An 18,672-nucleotide genomic window follows, 5' to 3' on the forward strand; every position below is an offset into this window, starting at 1 on the left:
AAAGGCCCAATTTCATTCTTTTGCATATGAATATCCAGTTTTCCCAACAATATTTATTGAAAAGATTATCTTTTCAATAGTAGCCTTGGTTTCCTTGACAAATATTAGTTGATCTTATATGCATGGATTTATTTCTGGACTCTCGATTCTGTTCCTTTGTCTATGTGTATGTTTTTATGCCAGTAACAATATTGTTTTCATCCCTGTAGCTTTGTAATAAACAGTTGACCCTTGAACAACATGGGGGATAGGGGTGCTGACCCACTCACTGTCAAAAGTCCGAGTATGGCTTTACAGTTGGCCCTCCATATCATTGGTTTTGTGGATAAGGCTATGGTTTCAGCCAACCACAGATCCTGTAGTAATGAAATAATGTATTTAAAAAAAAAATCCAAACGTAGATGGACCAGTTCAAACCCATGTTGTTTAAGGGTCAGCTTTAGTTGGAAACCTGGAAATGTGATGCTGCCAGCCTTGTTCTTTCTTGAGATTGCTTTGAGTATTCAGGCTCTTCTGTGGTTCTATTTGAATTTTAGGATTTTTCCATTTCTGTGAAATATAGCATTGCAATTTTGACAGGGATTTGCACTTAATCTATAAGTGGCTTTGGGCAGTATGGGTATTTTTAAAATATTAATTCTTCCAATCCATGAACATGATAAACTATATCAGTTATTTAAGCCTTATTCATTTTCTATCATAAGCGTCTTATAGTTTTCAGTGTACAGATCTTTCACCACCTTAGTTAAATTAATTCCTAAGTATTTTATTATTTTATATGCTATTGTGAAAGAATTGTTTTTCTTATTTCTTTTTCAGATATTTTATTGTTAGTGTGTAGAGATGCAACTGATACTTGTGTGTTGATTTTGTATCCTGCAACTTTACTGGATTCATTGGTCATTTTCAAGTTGTTTTTGCTGGAGTCTTTATGTTTTTCTATATGTAACATCATGTCGTCTGCAAGCAGAGATGATTTTACTCCTTTTCTGATTTAGATGCCTTGTCTCTCTTTTTCTTGCCTGATTGCTTCTGACTAGTCCTGTGATGACGAGGAGTGGTGAGAGTGGGCACCCTTGTCTTCTTGTTCCTGATCTTAAAAGATTTCAATCTTCCACTATTAAGTATGACGTTAGCTTTGGGCCTGTCATATATAGACTATTAATGTTCTTGCACATTCCTCTTACACCCAGTTTGTTCAGGTTTTTATCACAAAAGGAATTGAATTTTGTCAAATGCTTTTTCTGCATCTACTGAAATGATCATATGATTTTTATTCATTCTATTAATGTAGTATACCACGTTTATTGATTTTTGTATGTTGAACCATCCTTGCTATCCAAGGATGAATCCCAGCTGATCATGGTATATGATCCTTTTAATGTGCCGTTGAATTCAGTTTGCTAGTATTCTGTGGAGAATTTTTCATTTGTATCAGGGATATTGTCCTGAACTTTTATTTTCTTGCAGTGTTCTTCTCTGGTTTTGGTATTAGGGTAATTCTGGCCTTGTAAAAGGAGTTTGGGAGCATTCCCTCCTCTTTTATTTTTTGGAGAAGTTTGAGAAAGATTGGTGTTATTTATTCTTTAAATGTTTGATAGAATTCCAGTGAAATCGTCTGGTCCTAGACTTTTATTTATTGGGGGTTTTTTGGTTGCTGATTCAATCTTCTTATTATTGGTCTCTTCAGATTTTATATTTCTTCATTGATTCAGTCTTAGCAGGACACATGTTTTTAGCAATGTATCTATTTCTTTGAGGTTGTCCAGTTTATTGGTATATAATTGTTCACCATAGTCTCTTAGGATCCTTGGTATTTCTGTGGTATTAATTTTAATTTCTCTCCTTTTACTTCTGCTTTTATTTATCTGAGTCCTCTCTCTTTTTCTTGGTAAATAAAACCTAAAGTTTTATCAATTTTGTTTATCTTTTTGAAGAATTAGCACTTAGTTTTGTTAATCATTTCTATTGTTTTCCTATTCTCTATTCCATTTATTTCTATACTAGTCTTTATTATTTGTTTCCTTCTTCTAAATTTGGGCTTAATTTGTTCTTTTTCTAGCCCCCCTTGAAATATACTGTTAAGTTGTTTATTTGAGATCTTTTTTCTTAATGTAGTCATTTATAGTTATAACCTTTCCTCATAGAACTACTTTTGCTGTATCCCATGAGTTTTTATATATTGTGTTTGTCTCAAGATATTTTTTGATATCCCTTTTGATTTTTTCTTTGAGCAGTTGGTCTTTCAGGAGTGTGAAGTTTAATATCCAGGTATTTGTGAATTTTCCAGCTTTACTCCTGTTATTGATTTTTGTTGATTGGTTCAGCTCTGCAGATGTGCATAGCCACTGGCTGGGATCTCTACTCAGATACCACTATAAGCAGGAATGCTGTCCACCAAGATCTGAACAGTGGTTGCTGTTAAGTCCCACCCCTCTTTTCCATTTCTGATCTCCAGTTATTGAGCTCCGCATATTCTTCCAGTGATCCGCATGAGGTGAGACTGGAGTGGGCCCCCTGGAAAGTGCCCTGCAATGACAGGGAAGCTGGCTATCCACCTTGGGCTTTTTTCCCCCACTGGATAGCTTGCAGGCCCAGGGCGCCCTGTTCATGCAGCAATGTGCCAGCCTTGGGGCCCAGTTATGTGGTCAGAGTGTAGCCTCTCCCCTTACCCTTCTAATGCTGTCCCTTCTCAGTCTCTGGAGTCCAGAGGGTTGCTTCAGCCTCTCCCCTCCCAGGTTCTGGGATTCTCATAATGGTATTTTGTCTACGGATCATTGCTAGTTGTTCTTCTTGTGAGAGGGACTGAAGTCAGGAATGACCTTTGTCGTCACCTGCCTTGAGGACTGACTTGTGATGCACTGTGGTTGAGCCTCTGGACACAAATCTGGGTGGTCGTCTTCCTGTCCTGAATGGCCTGCTGCCCTGCAGGCTGAAGTTGCTCAGCATGAGAAGGAGCTGAATTCCCTGAAGCAGAGGCTTGTGGCAGCTGTGTTGGCAGAGCCAAAGCTGGAGCCAAGCCAGAATGCATGGTTCTGGTATTGCAGCTGCCACCAAAGGCCGCCATATTCTCTTGTTGACTTTTAGTACAAAACCAATTTCATTCAATTAAGAAAAAAAACATGAATACTTTTGCTGCTAGTTGTAAAAGTTCAGTCTCTTTTTAACAGCCTTATGTTAATATCTGGAAAGTAAGTTACCTACTACAATGCCTTATAAAGTAATATTTCAGTGACTCTCAGAGATATCCTAATCACCAACAGCAAGTAACCTAGGTTCATCTTTACTGAAAAATTTGGGCAAAATGTTATTTAGTCAATAATAATCTGTGCTCAGGAGGGCATGCATACATCATGAAGCCTCTAAATGATTCAATTTGGGAGTTACTTTTTCATTTATATGAAAGATGAAAAAAAAAACCTAGGAAACAAAAGTGGCAAAGTTAATGATGACACCTGGGATTCATCCTATTCCTTTGCATTGAGTGTTCCAGTTCTTTACTGACGTGAGAGAGTACTTTCAAGGATACTTGTTTACTGGAGTCTGTTTGAATAGGTATGAGTCTCCATGCTGAATGGTCCCTAAATGCTGTGAATAGTTATCACTAGCATATCAAAAAAAAACCCCAAAGTGTTTGGGAGATTTTTTCTTTCTTTTATCTGCAGTTTTCCTCTGGAAGAGGCTGGTAAGGAGTATGTCCTGGGATATGGGTTTTATTTCAAGGTTACTGAAGTATCACAAGAGTACAGTCAAATGAAAAACTGATGAATAATATCCAGAGGACACTGACAGCAAGATAACTCTATAATTTCAGGAAACTTGAGAAATGATGATAAAGAAACACTTTACATCTAGTTTGTTGTTAGCGAGAATAAAAATATATATTGACAGACAACCAACATTTTTGTCCAAGTTTAACTTTAAGTTAACTTATTTGTAACTGTCTAATTCACAATGAATACCTATCATTTTGTGGTAATAAAGTCTCATGTTCAAGAGATATGTAGTCTTTAAAACACAGATTTGTTGCCTAAAAAAAATAATATAAAATGAAATACATTCAAGATCATTTAGGATATTCATGTATTTTCCTTTAATAATAAGTACTGGGGTGACTTTCAGGACGTTCACTACCAGTTTTGTCATTAACAATGTGCCAGTTAGAAAGATCACTCATGTTACCTAGGTATTATTTTCTTACAGCCGGACTAGGTGATCATAAAGATTCTTTTCAACTCAGAAATTCTTTCCTTCTACTTTAAGGCTGTCTACTATTTACTCTTGTCTGCTAAATTGAAAACTCTAGTAAAGCAGCCGTAAGATATACGAATTAATAAATAATCACACAAGAAAATAAATGAAAAAGTGAACACACGTGTTCTCATCACTCAGCTTAAGAAAGTAAATATTATTTTATGTTTATAAACCCCTGTGTGGCTCTAAGCAAGTTAGCCTTATATTCAATGGCTAAAGCTGAGCCAGAAGCCTGCATGTTTACTCTCAGCTGCTGTCAACAGCAGGGAGACAGAATTTGCAATTTGAGTTTAGCCAGGTTAACCTTTAAAAACGAAAGGTTATGTACTCCCTGTAAATTTAATCCTAGAAGAATAGGAGGGAAAATATATTTGAAGAAATAAAGGACAAAATTTTCCTCAATTTGATGAAAGACATAAATTTATAGATTTAAGAAATTCATCAGTCTGAAGCAGAATAAATACAAAGAAAACAACCTGTACTCACATCATCATCAAACTGTTGACCATCAAGCTTAAGGAGAAAAATTTTCAAAGGAGAGATTTTTAAAGAACATTTTTTTTTTTTTTTAGCTGTACGCGGGCCTCTCACTGTTGTGGCCGCTCCCGTTGTGGAGCGCAGGCTCAGCGGCCATGGCTCACGGGCCCAGCCGCTCCACGGCATGTGGGATCCTCCCAGACCCGGGCACGAACCCGTGTCCCCTGCATTGGCAGGAGGACTCTCAACCACTGTGCCGCCAGGGAAGCCCTAAAGAACATTTAAAAATTACATGGGAGAAGTGATATGAATGCAGACTTTACATCAAAAATAGTGGAAGACAGAAAACAGTGTAATAACATTTCAAGAGTCTAGAATATTTTTAACCTAGATTTTTATGTCCAGTGAAAATATCTTTCAAAAAGCAAAGCAAAATGAAAATATTTTCCAATGAGAGAGAGACAGAGAGAGAGACAGAGAGAGACAGAGAGAGAGAGAGAGAATGCTTTGTCAGCATATCTGTACTGCAGGAAATTTTAAGGAAATCCCACAGGCTGAAGAGAAATTAGTAATGATATATATATTATGAGCTAACTTGACCTAAACAACTATAAAATATTTCACTCAACAGTATCAGCATATTCATTTTTTCCAAGTGCACAGAGCACATTTATCAAGACAGACCATATTCTAGGCATAAAGGAATGCTCAGTAAATATAAAAGGATTGAAATCATTCAAAGCATCTTCCTTAACCACAATGAAATTAAATTATAAAATAAAGGAAGATTAGAAATGAAAACTCTTAAGTATTTGAAAACTAAACACACACTTCTAAATATCCTGTGGTCAAATAATGAATAATAAAGAAAGAATCAAAAAGTCTAAGAGCCAAGAGCACTTAACCTAGTCATGTCTGGGTCTGCTGCAGTGTAGCCCTTTTAAAAGCAGCCGACATAGAGCACCCAGAAGTAAAAAGCTAAAGGAAGCTAGGACAGTAGGAAAATCCTATCCTAAGAACAAAATACAAAATAGTAAATCAAGGAGTGACAATGGTTGTCAACTACATTCTTGATGTACTACTTCCTTTTTCATTCACAATACCTTAAAAAAAATAAAACAACAACAAAAATGACAACCTAGCTCATTTTCTAAGTTTGGTGCTAAGTACTTACTTTGCTCATTTTTGACCACTGGATGGGCTTGGAATTGGGTTGCGTTGTTTTCCGGCCATTTTATTTTTCTAGCTATTTCCTGGAATGATCTGTATCCATTTCCTTATTAATCTTTCATTTTATCCATCCATAATTTCCATTTCATCATTTCATAGTCATTGAAGGAGGATAGGATGAAAAAAGAAAAAAAGAAGGAAAGAAGAAATTAAATGTCTCTATTTCTAAAATTTATAAAGAAAACTTCACAAGTCTAATTATCTAAGCTTTGAATTACTTCCTCTGAAATATTTTTATATTAATGAAATAGATTTATTTGGAACTTTGTATTGGAAGTGCTGAATGAAAAAATGTTCACATTTTTTAAGCTTTTAATATTTATCGCTATTTATAATTTATGAAAGTTCTGTGAAGAGAAGCAGTATTTAAAAGCCCAATTTGATCCATAATAATCAGAAGTGTGTGTCTGTGTATGTGCATAAAATGTTACTGTATAAATAGATAATATGTGTATATGTGGATGTAAACATTAGATTGAATAATTTGAAATTACTGATATTTGATCACTGTTGACCTATTATAAAGACCATTTGACATAGTTCATTCGACTAGGTGGATATAAATTTTATTTAATATAAAAATAAAATCAGGGCTTCCCTGGTGGCGCAGTGGTTGAGTGTCCGCCTGCCGATGCAGGGGACACAAGTTCATACCCCGGTCTGGGAAGATCCCACATGCTGCGGAGCGGCTGGGCCCGTGAGCCATGGCCGCTGAGCCTGCGCGTCCGGAGCCTGTGCTCTGCAATGGGAGAGGCCACAGCAGTGAGAGGCCCGCGTACCACAAAAAACAAACAAACAAAAAAACAAACAAAAAAATAAGATCATTTTGTAGTTGTTTTGTAATCAATTAATTTTTTAAAGTATAAGGATTTTTCTATTAAGCTAGTATGCATCTTCACTGATTTTTTTCCCACCTTTAAGAAGTTTTCATCTCCTGATATTATAAATGATGTTATAATGAACATCCTTTTGTATACATCTTTCTACATTTTTTTTTCTCTTTTGTTTTCCTGTGGGATAAAATGCTTGAAACAGAAGTAGTGGGCCAAAAGGCAAGCTTTGCTGGTGGAAGAGGGGAATCTTGAAAATATCTGGCAAACAACCAACTTGTTTTTAATGAAGACTATACATGTATATTACCAAAGCAGTAGCCAATAATTTAGTCTTTGGTATATTCACCAAAATGGATTTTCTTTTTTTTTTTTTGCGGTATGCGGGCCTCTCACTGTTGTGGCCTCTCCCGTTGCGGAGCACAGGCTCCGGACATGCAGCCTCAGCGGCCATGGCTCACGGCCCCAGCCGCTCAGCGGCATGTGGGATCTTCCCGGACCGGGGCACGAACCCGTGTCCCCTGCATCAGTAGGCAGACTCTCAACCACTGCGCCACCAGGGAAGCCCTGGATTTTCTTTCTATTGGTTTATAAACTAAGATACAATATTGATTTCTTTTTAAGTTGAATTTATATAGTTAATAATGAGATTTATGGTGTTCATATTTCTTAGTCAATTGTATTTTTTTGACTTTCCAAATAGCTTTTTATCCAGGCAGATGCTGTTTTCTACTCCCATGCTGTGTAAACTAAAAAATAAACAAAAGAAACACAGTTTTGACATAACTTTAGAGTTAACATAAATTTGTGTCTATTAACTTGAGAGAAGGAAACTTTAGTGGGTTGAAAAAAGTAAGTCCCTCACCTGTGGCTGGGTACCAGGCTGGTCACTGGTGACTGCTGATTTCTTTCCTGAAGGAGCCCAGGACATTTGTGAACGTGAAGTGACCTGTAACCAATCCCTTTTTTTCAAAATTTGAAAGTAGAGAGCCCTTGAAAGTTAGTTCATCATGACCCTCAAAATAATTAAGTGTGCAAGAAAGGACAAGAAAATACCTGAAATAACATTCCCCTGAGAGGGAATTTTAGGCTGGTAATCCAGGCACAACAAAAATGTCTAATGGTTTTTGCAAGGGATAGGGTAGGGGGGTGGGGGGGTGATTTCTGCATAATATAGACCTAATGTAGGCAGCTTTTCTAGACCCAAGAACAGTGGACCAGTAGGTTGTGCTTTTGAGAATGAAATTAAGCAAAAAAAAAAAAAAAAAAGGAAATAAAAGGTGAATTAAAATGAACTGGCCTTTTGTACATGGGTCACCAATGTGAACTGTGCAGAAACAGTATAAGCATGTGACTCTAGTCTCTGTAGAAAAGTGTCATTTGTTGAGTTGGGCAGGACTGATCATCTACAGTGACACTTTATACCAGTGAGAAACAGGGAAAGTTTTGGTCACATGGGTTTATAGTTCTTTCTTCATTTGTTTGGATGTAGTCCTAAACCTTTTGATTAAATCCCAAGTAATTTTAGACTTTTTTTCCCCTGTATTTCTTTTTTTTCCCCCCATTTATTTAGTGGTTGGAGGACAGGCCTTAAGTAGAAGTAATTTGGAAGCTGAAATATGAATTGTAAAATAAAAGGAAAGTGACAGTATTTGTACTTTGAATTGGTGAAACAGGTTATCTGCTTTATGCATGTTCTGTCGCTTTTAACTTCTCTCTTTTAAAGTTGTAATCACTTTTGCTTACAGATATGTAAAATCTTCTCCACATTAACGATATTAAATCTGTACTTGTGTATAGTAAAATCATGTTTTCTAATTGGTGCTCTTTTTTAATGCTGTTATTAGTTTGTTGTTTGATATACAGCAGAGCAAAGCTGTACTATTTAAATGCCTCTTACTGTAATAAACAATAAATCCAGTTTGCTTCTGGTGGTTTTGGCTGGTGAAGATTGACAAAAAATAATGGGGCATATAATTAAAGATAAAAAAGAGAAACAACAGAAGTTAGAGTAAATAAAGGAAATATGTAAAATCAGGAGCCAGTTATACAATACCAAATAAACATAAAATATTAGGTAAGAACAAAAAAGACTAAACATTAGTCTCTGAAAAGGCAATTTAATTTATGTAACTTATATAGAAGGTAATATTTGGCCTATTATTGTCAATATCTACCAGCCAAAACCCACCAGGAACAGAAAGAAATAAGGCACACATACTCAGTATTAGGGATGGAAAAAACATGTGTAGGGGATGAATAATTAGAGGCAACAGAATGCATTTTGAGCAAATTTAGGTTAATAAATGTGAAAAAAAAAAACCAAACAGGACAAATTCTTTAAAAACATAACTTGCCAAAATAGGCTTCAAAATAAATACATGAGGTAAGTAATATAAGCCTATAACCACCAAGTAAAATCTTATATTTAGTTAAAATGTTCCCACAAAGAAAACAGAATGCTCAGATGATTTACAAATGAGTTTTAACAAACATTCTTGTATTAGATCATTTCAATCCTATGCAAACTCACCTATAAAATATAAAAATAGAACATCCTCAACTTACTTTATGTGACAAGTATGTTGACTTCAAAATTAGACAAGTTTATTATGAGAAAATCACAATTACAAATGTTGATATAAACATCTTAAATTAATTATTAACAAACTCAATCCAGCAACAAATATAAATATAATGAATCATTCCCAGGCTGGTTTTATCACAGCAAGCCAAGTTTGGTTTAATCTCAAAAGAAAAAAATTTTCACAAAGTACACTACCTTCACAGATAAAGGCAAAGAAACATATGATTATCACAATAAATGCAGCAAAAGCATTGAATAAATCTCATCATGCTTTGATGATAAAAAGTCACTTATCAACTGGGAGTACAGGGGAATACGACATCCTGATAAAGTGAATCTGTGAAATACACACAGCATCCATTCATTTGCTCAGTGGTGAAATGTAGAAGCATTCCATTCACATTAGGAACAGTACAAGAATATTCACATTACCAGACTCACTCAGTATTTTACAGGATGTCCTAACAAATCCAGTAAGAACATTAAAAAGTTATAAGATTAAAAGGAAGGAAATATATTTTCATTACTTGAAGATTACAAAAGCATCTGTATAAGTATCTTGAAAAAATTTACAGGTAAATTATTAAATTAGTAAGAGGATTTATAAGTTCCCTGATACAATATAAATACACAAAAATCAAGTGTATTTTCTATATACTATCATCAGTTAGAACATATAATTAAAAATAAATATCATCCACTGTAATAACAATATATAAAGTGCTCATATTTAAATCAAAGAATTAAGAAATATTATATAAAAGGAGAGATATACCATGCTTATGAACGGGGATTAATGTAAAGAGGTCGATTCTCCCAAAGTTGATGTAATGCATTCACCATTAACATGTATTGTTGTTTGCTTTGGGGCACTACGCAAACTAATTCTAAAATGCACATGGAAGAACAAAGCCTAAAGAAATGAAGAAAAAGAAAGGAAAAATGCTTGCCAGATTTCAAGGCTAACAAAACGACTATAGTAATTAAGATAGTGCGGTATTGTCACTGGGTAATCGAATTTGCCAGAAGAATACAGTAGAGAACTGAGAAATCAGCTCACACAAAATATAAGGACCTGATATGTAGGGAAGATGGCATTGAAGATTAGTGGAAAAGAAAAGGTACTGAATCTCTTCAGTCTAGGGCAGCAGGTTATTTATACAGAGAAAAAAATCTCAGAATAGACATAACAATTAATATAAAGCAGATTAAATATTTAAATATAAAAGACAAAATCTGTGGCAGGGACACTCTAAAGTAAGCCCGTTCTTCCATCTCCTGGGATTCATGCCTTTGTGAAGTCCCTTTCCCTTGGGTGTAGGCGTAGGGGGACCTCTGACTTGCTTCTCACCAAAGTTGACTGGGTGTCACTTCCATGATTATGGTAATGTGTTAGCAGTTTCTCTATTGATTCTCTCATCTTGGCTTTTATGAAGTTACCTGCCAATGGAGAAGCCCACATGGCAAGTGACTCAGGATCTCCAGCCAACAGCCAGAAAAGAACCGAGGCTTTTAGTCCAGCAACCCACAAAGAACTACATCTTGCCAACAACCACGTGAGCCTGGAAGTGGATGCTTCTCAGAGGAGATCCCAGGCCCAGCTACTTAATTGCAGCCACATATAAGAGCAGAGGACGCAGTTCAGCCACGCCTGGATTCCTGACCCACAGAAATTGTGAGATGATGAACGTGTGCTGTTCTAAGCCATTACATTTGTGGTAATATTATTTTGCGGCAATAGATGATGATGAGAAAATTAAAATGCTTGGAAGAAAATAGAGGAGAACATCTTCAGTGCCAAGACCTTAAGAAAGATTCTTTAATAAGATGCAAAAAAAAGTACAAGTAATAAAGAAAAACACATATTTGTTTACATTCAAATTAAGAACACCTGCGTGTCAAAATATATCACAAAAGTCATAATAGAAAGATCATGAAAATATAAGCCAAGAAGTTATTCACGAGTATAACCAAAAAAGGATTAGTATTATTAATATACTATAAATGTCAATGAATCAATGAGAAAAAACAAGGAATGCAATGGAAAAATGGATAAAAGACATGAACATGGATTTCATTTCACAAAAGAAGAAACAAATGGAAAAAGTAAGGACTACTGTGTGTGTGTGTGCGTGCGCGCATGAGCGCGCGTGCTGCATGCGTGTGCTATGTTATTAACAGAACTGCAAAAGAAAAAAGGAAATGTAACACTCTTTTACCCCACTAGACAGAAAAACATCTAAAAGTATGAAAATGTCAAGTACAGGAGAAATTTTGGAGCAACACAAACTTTTCTACAATGGCTAGAGTGTCAGTTTGTACAAACAATCTGTAAAAATAATAATTTGGTACCAAGAATAGTTGAGGATGTGCTTTGAGCCCTCAATATATATACTAGGCTGGAGTGCGGCTGGGTGGGAAGGTTCTGGGTACAAACAAAACACAATGACAAAATTCTTGTATATGTGCATTATACAGCATCTATAAACAGTTTTATATATAATGTTTGAAATTGCACAAATTAAAACTATTCCCAAAACCCAACAAGATGAAAGATACGTAAAGTATGGTATTTCAGATAATAGCATATATTGGAACCTACCACGATTAAAATAAGTGATCTCCATCTACAAACATCAACATGCATTAGATAAAATTTTGAGCAAAGAAAAGCAAGTTGCACAAGAATATATGCAATATGTTACTGTTTACATAAAGTATACAAACATGCAAAAATATACAATATGTTGATAAGGATCGAGACATATGTGGTGGAGCTATAAAGAAGAGCAAGGGGATGGTAAACATAAAATCCAGGATAGACGTTACCTCTGGGATCACTGGTGAGAGCAGGAGGATACGGTAACGGAAGGTCAGATATATATGCTTTGTACCATATTATAGAGTGTGTGAGTATAGGAATTCTGACTCTAAGTCCCAGCTCTGGCCACAGTTACTTATCAATATCATAGAGGAGGGCTTCTGGTAGGGTCAGCACATCTTTTCAGTGTCAACATATTGGCATAACCTATCTTGCATATCCATAATACCTACAGTTTGATAAGTAGGGGGCAGTAGAGCTGGCATATGCAAGAATCAGCAAAATAGTGTCTTCTAATTTGCATACAGTGAACCTCAGCAGGGGTGTGGACAGCAATATCCAAGGAAAACCAATGAAAGAAAGAAAAGGAATTTCTCTCTTCAGTGGTATGAACCCTACTATCATAGATCTGTGGCACCTGGTCCCAGTGCAGAGGTGCATGCTCTCTTGCACTCCTTGCTGGAAGGCTGAGTTTCTGGCTGGAGGCGCTGGAGTTTGCTCCTCAGTTGTCATCTACAGGCATGGAAAAGAGAAAGCATCCAGGCTTACAAAGCACCAAGCAGAAGATAAAGGACCGTAAAATTTTACCCCAACCCGAAGAATATGTGTGAATGACACATGAATTAAAAGAAAATAATATTCTATAAAGATGAGATAATTTTATATTGATAAAATCATTTGTTATGTATGGTGTTAAGGTATATAATCATGATATGTGTAATTTGGATATGCTACCTCGGATTGGTCCTCACTTATTCCATCATAGCCAGTGGAGTAAATGTCATGTTCACACATAGTCTTAGACACCCCCAGCTTTTATACATATTTCATAATAAGTGGAAAAATTAAGAAACATACAATGATTACAATCTATAAGATCATAATTATGTATCTACTGAATGAAGGTATGAACATAAAATTATGATTAATGTTATATAAATGGCACTTGTAACATGAAATAAAATTTCAAGTAATAGCATCATACTTAAATTCAAAAAAGTCTCTATCTCGGGCTTCCCTGGTGGCGCAGTGGTTGACAGTCCTCCTGCCGATGCAGGGGACACGGGTTCGTGCCCTGGTCCAGGCGATCCCACATGCCGCGGTGCGGCTGGGCCTGTGAGCCATGGCCGCTGAGCCTGCGCATCGGGAGCCTGTGCTCCGCAACGGGAGAGGCCACAACAGTGAGAGGCCCGCGTACCACAAAAAAAAAAAAAAAAAAAAAAGTCTCTATCTCAGTAAAACTCAGAAGAAAATATGATATTCCCTGGAAAAACTCAAACCATGACTCTAGAAACAATGAAGACATTGAAGTACATGAAAATTTGAATAAATTTTTCTCTTAAAACGTGAACATGAAAAAAGCAGTATTTCCAAATTAATATATTAATTGCATAACTGTGATTTTACATGTTTGTGCAACTCAGCTGATATATGGAATACTAAAATAGGTGTCTATTTGGTCTGCATACTATGTATGCTCAAATTCTCTGGAAACATTTTAATATTTTCTTATTGGGAAAATGGTGCATCACATTACATATGGGTTTGATATATAATGAATTGGAGATGATCACAAAGAGGAAACAAGTATCGTTCTATTAATTTTCACGTGTGATTTTATTTAATCCTTATATCAACTCTGGGGGAGTTTTATAGATGGGGAAATGGAGATTTAAAATTAAGAAAATTGCCCAACACATCACAGCTGGTCATTATTTACTGACCTAGGGATTTGCATTCAGGTTTATCTAATTTCAAAGTTCATATAATATATAAAAGTGTTGTGAATATAACATTTTTAATAGAAATCTCCCTCTTCAAATTAATCAAGGAAATGGGAGAAAGATGCAAACAAACCTTGTGAAAAACCCACCAGTGCAATCTGTTGTTTATACACAGAAAACCTTCCACCTCTTATGATAATGGAATCCTGCCAAGTTCTTATGTGTGTAGACAAGCAAGTACCTTTTTACTCATGTGTTCAATAATGGGATTTTTGAGAGTTTTATAATTAATGTGGGGTGAAAGATAAAGTATAACTGTATATATGTACATTTCATTTTGGTAAATCTAGAGAGAAATAACATGAGTTCCTTGACATACAAAAGCCCACTGCAAGCGTGCTGTGCTCTAGTTAGCACTGAATTAGCCAGGGCACCCACGTTAATGTCTGGGGTAAAAATGAAGAGCAAAAATCCCGTTTTGTTTGTGTAGGGTTAACTTTTATTAACTGCATTATTTATATGCAGTTGTCTTTTCATGGGTATTTTATGGAAGCAATTTCATCACTTCTTGGTTGTACTGTGTTCTTATTTTAAAATCCCAAGAACTTTAAACAAATCTACAACAAAATTAATCTTTTGAAACAAGCAAAGGAATAAATGAATACATAATTAAAACAAAAAATAAATACTAATAAAATTGGGCAGTAATATTTCATTGTAATATAACAAAGGTTGGGAGCATCATTTGCATTATGCAATGAATAAAGTAAGAAGTGCCTTCAGCATTGTTCATAGAAGGATGTCAGATTTTAATGCAGAGATTAGAGATTTTATGTTGTTCATTTACTAAATGAGAAAAGTGACAGTGATGGGAGCTGAATTAACTTCCAAAAGAAGAAATGGAGAGCATCATGGATGTCACATGTGCATGAACGTTTGCTTCCTTAAATCATTAGGAACAAGGTATATACCCCATGTTTGGAAATAGAGAGGAAGACAATATATGGGAGAACACCACGTTATCTAGGAAGTTGGAAAACCTGAGACACTGAGGTGGAATTCATCAGTGTTAAGACACTTGAACGAAAAATTTCATCTCAAGAGTCACAGCAATACAGAAGTAGTTTAAAGAAATAAAACAGAAAGAGCAATTGCAATGTACTGTAGAAAAGATTTGCTCAGATTACAATTTATCCTTTTTTCTCAAGTTTTAGCTTTAATAAGGTTTCAAAGAGATTCTTAAATAGTTCATACAGTAATGAACACAATTGTTATAGGAATGATTCTCCTTGTGCACCTTACTTTGTGTTCAGATTTAGGTTGAGTTCTTCCTTCCATTCCTTGCTCCTTTGTTCCTTCTTTCCTTCCCTCCCTCCTTCCCTTCCTTCCTTTTGGTATTATTTACATGGTAGGGAACAGAACAGGTTGGATTTTTTTTTCCCAAAATGAATTCTTTTAAAATATATTTGATTGACCGTCAGCTTCATAGGTTTTGTTCACTACTGCATTCTCAGGATCGGTTAGCTGTGCTTGGTAATGTGGATCTGGGGGTGCTGAGAGGGGAGGGAAAGGAAAGGAATATGCTGCTGGCCAGCTGGAGCCTGGATGAAATACACTGAGGTATCCTCCTTTGTACTGTTATTACTAGCGGTGATCTTCACGCAGCCCAGACAGACCGCACTCACACATCCTTTTCCCTTCAGGGCATCCCTTGATATTCATTTATGGACCACATTTCTTTGTGATAAATGTGCTGGGGTAGTTAAGTGAGGGGGGGAGGGGAATTGGGAAAGAGCAAGTATCAGCGGTTTTGTTCTGTTTGCGCTTCTCTTTTGCAAGGGCTACTTGTTGATGGGACATCCTGTGACAACTATAGAGTCAAACCTAATGAGGAAAAGCGCAGGTGGTGATCTCTGTCCACATTTACTGAAACTCCATAACTACTCCCTTTCCTCATTACCACTTTTTCAGAGATAAATCCTGTCTACTACAGAGTAGATAACACTTTGCGGTGCCTTTCCTCGGGTGGTAATGGCTACCTGGCATGCCCTTCCTCTCCTTCTCTTCTTGATGAATTCTGGAGAGACCATCGGTTCTTCAGGGCAGGGTCAGAGTCAACCAGTTTTTGTGTTCTCCCCTCATACTAATCAGTATCTTGACAGTAGATATCCCAAAATTACTGTGAATAAGTGAATTGATAATGGAATTGTAAACCTGCTCCAAATTCCTTCACAAAAACATATTCCCTAGAGAGAGAATATGGGCTTCAGATTAATCTGTAAAATGAATACCAGTGAGTTGTTTTGAAGATTGTAATGATATACATGAAAACCTTACGGTTCTGTGCAGCACATACTAAGAGACTAATTCATGATAGATCCTTATCTTTCTTACAAAAAAAGTCTTCACTCTGCCAACCCTGTGCACCACCTACTAGAATCTCTCAAGGGACCTGCAGGGACCTTCGTTTTAGAGATCTCCTGCTTGAATAGATATCCCAGGAGGGGCAGATGTGGAGCACAGGTGCATAGTACGGGATGTTCTTGCCACTTAGTAAGTTGGGATGATGCACATAGAAGAGTGGAATGGACTGAGGGCAAGTCAAAGACAGCACTTGGAATTAAGATAAGGGAGTAGGGGCACGGCTCACCCTTCACTAAGGGTGCTCGTGGCTGAAATCGCGGGACTACCTTTTCCATCTCAGCTCCATACAAAAGCCTAACACAGTTACCCAAAGTCCTAAAGAAAAGGGCTATTACAAATTATCCCAACCATAGCCAAGTTGCGTTTAGCTTTTTATTTGTTTATTAATAGAGGAGTTGTGTTATACATATAGCTCGAATAAACTGGTCTATGATCTTCAGTACAGGTTTTCTTTGCTGCATAACTGGATAGGTGTGAAAGCAAAACGAAAATCAAAAACAAAAACAAAACCCCCATGGTGTGGAAGGCTTAGCCGAACCTGTCTTTGGAAATAGAATTAAACATGTTACTTGGACTAAACACAAGCTCATGTAAATTATAGCTCAAGCAGCTACAAGTTAACTAGAGAATGCGAGAATCTACTGATTGATGTTCCTACTATCCTTTGTGCAAAAAAAAAAAAAAATTGTCTCGTTCTTAAAATATTATTTGGATTTTTCTGACGTGAAGGGAAATAGAGATATTAGTCAAGTACTGAAAACACTGCCTTAGCAACTATCTTGATCTGTCTTAGAATATTAGGCTCCCTTACCTCTGTAAGTGGTGTTAGACTGCCTTCTATTCACATTTTTTGCTAAATTAGCGATATTTTTGTAATTATGATCAGAGTTAAGTCAATCAGTTAATGTTTACTTATAGATAACTGAATGTGATAGACTTTATATCAAGAACGTCTAGGATCTATGATGCACCAAACTCTCCTGATAAATGACACCAATCAAAAGTCAGTGGCAGACAGAAGGGGTGGCGTTTCCACAAAAGGGAAAAAAAATTAAACCTAACTAGTGTGTGTGGAGAGAGGTTCTTATTCGAATATGAAGATATTTGTGCCAGATCCCATGCCATGGCTGGGTACTGGACATAAATAATTATCCCATTCTTGCCAGGCAACTTACAGTACTAAGTCTTCTGTTTGTCCAAAAAGCCAGCCAATCAAATGTCTAATATTGCGGGTTTAAGCTGAGTATGTATGAGTTGTTGTGCCATCTGCCTAAAACTCGTGCCTTTCTGGGTTTCTAAAGGTTAAATTTAAGTATAATCACAGATTTATCTTCTTTCTCCTGAACAGATTCTCCCATTTCCTTCCTTTCTGGAATTGTCATTAGAGTAAATTCATCTCTGGATATGGCCTATTTCATCCTAAGTGAGTAATTTGCGTTATTTCAAACTTTTGAAAACTAGATCAACATTACCACTATGTTTATGTTACTTCTGTCAGCAAAATGGACACATTCTTTCCAAATTTCAACATTTAAATGATATTATTTTAATAACAGCTTTAATTCCAGTTGGGCCTAAGTTTGGGGAAGTTAATGAGGAAAGGAATTGATTTTATGGAAAAGACATTTTTTAAAGTGTTTGCTTTGGAAGTGTCACACAGTGATAATCGTTGCTTTAATTATTTTCAAGATGATCAGAAGAAAAATAAGTGTAGAGTCTATTCACATTTCTTCCTAGGATAACACCCTAGGAATGTAGGACTTAGACGTTCTGAGATTATAATTGAGATTATAAGGCAGGGGCTCCCAAGCATGAACAAATGGACGCATATGCAACGCTGGGCCGTCCCTCACCCATGTAAAACATTGCTTAGAAATAGAACCTGTGAATAGAAGTCTTCTCCTCCAGCTAAGTTTCCCTTGGGGTCGGAGTGGATGAGTAGACAAGGAAATTCACCTTCACCTTGCTATGTTGTAAAAGTTAAGATACACTGTGAAGATCATCTTAAGTGTGTTCCTTTCTTTAGCTGTAAATAAGATATTCCCATATTGTTCCCGTATCCATTTACAGAACTGCTCGCTCTTTTCCATTTTCTCTCCCCCAACGCCTCCACATACTCACCCTGGCTCTCTTCTGCCTGTGGGCATGTTTCTGTACAAAGTTAAAGGAAAGGCAGTGGTACAGTTTCTGCCTTCTCTGCTGGTACTTGCACACATTTGTAATTCTTACCTTGATCAGGCCTAATATTACTTTCAACCCAGAGCCTTTCTATTTGATCTGATTTAAGATCACACATCCTGGGAATTGAAAGCAAACACCGAGACT

This window comes from Hyperoodon ampullatus (assembly GCF_949752795.1).
Source record: "Hyperoodon ampullatus genome assembly, chromosome: 13".
NCBI lineage: Eukaryota > Metazoa > Chordata > Mammalia > Artiodactyla > Ziphiidae > Hyperoodon > Hyperoodon ampullatus.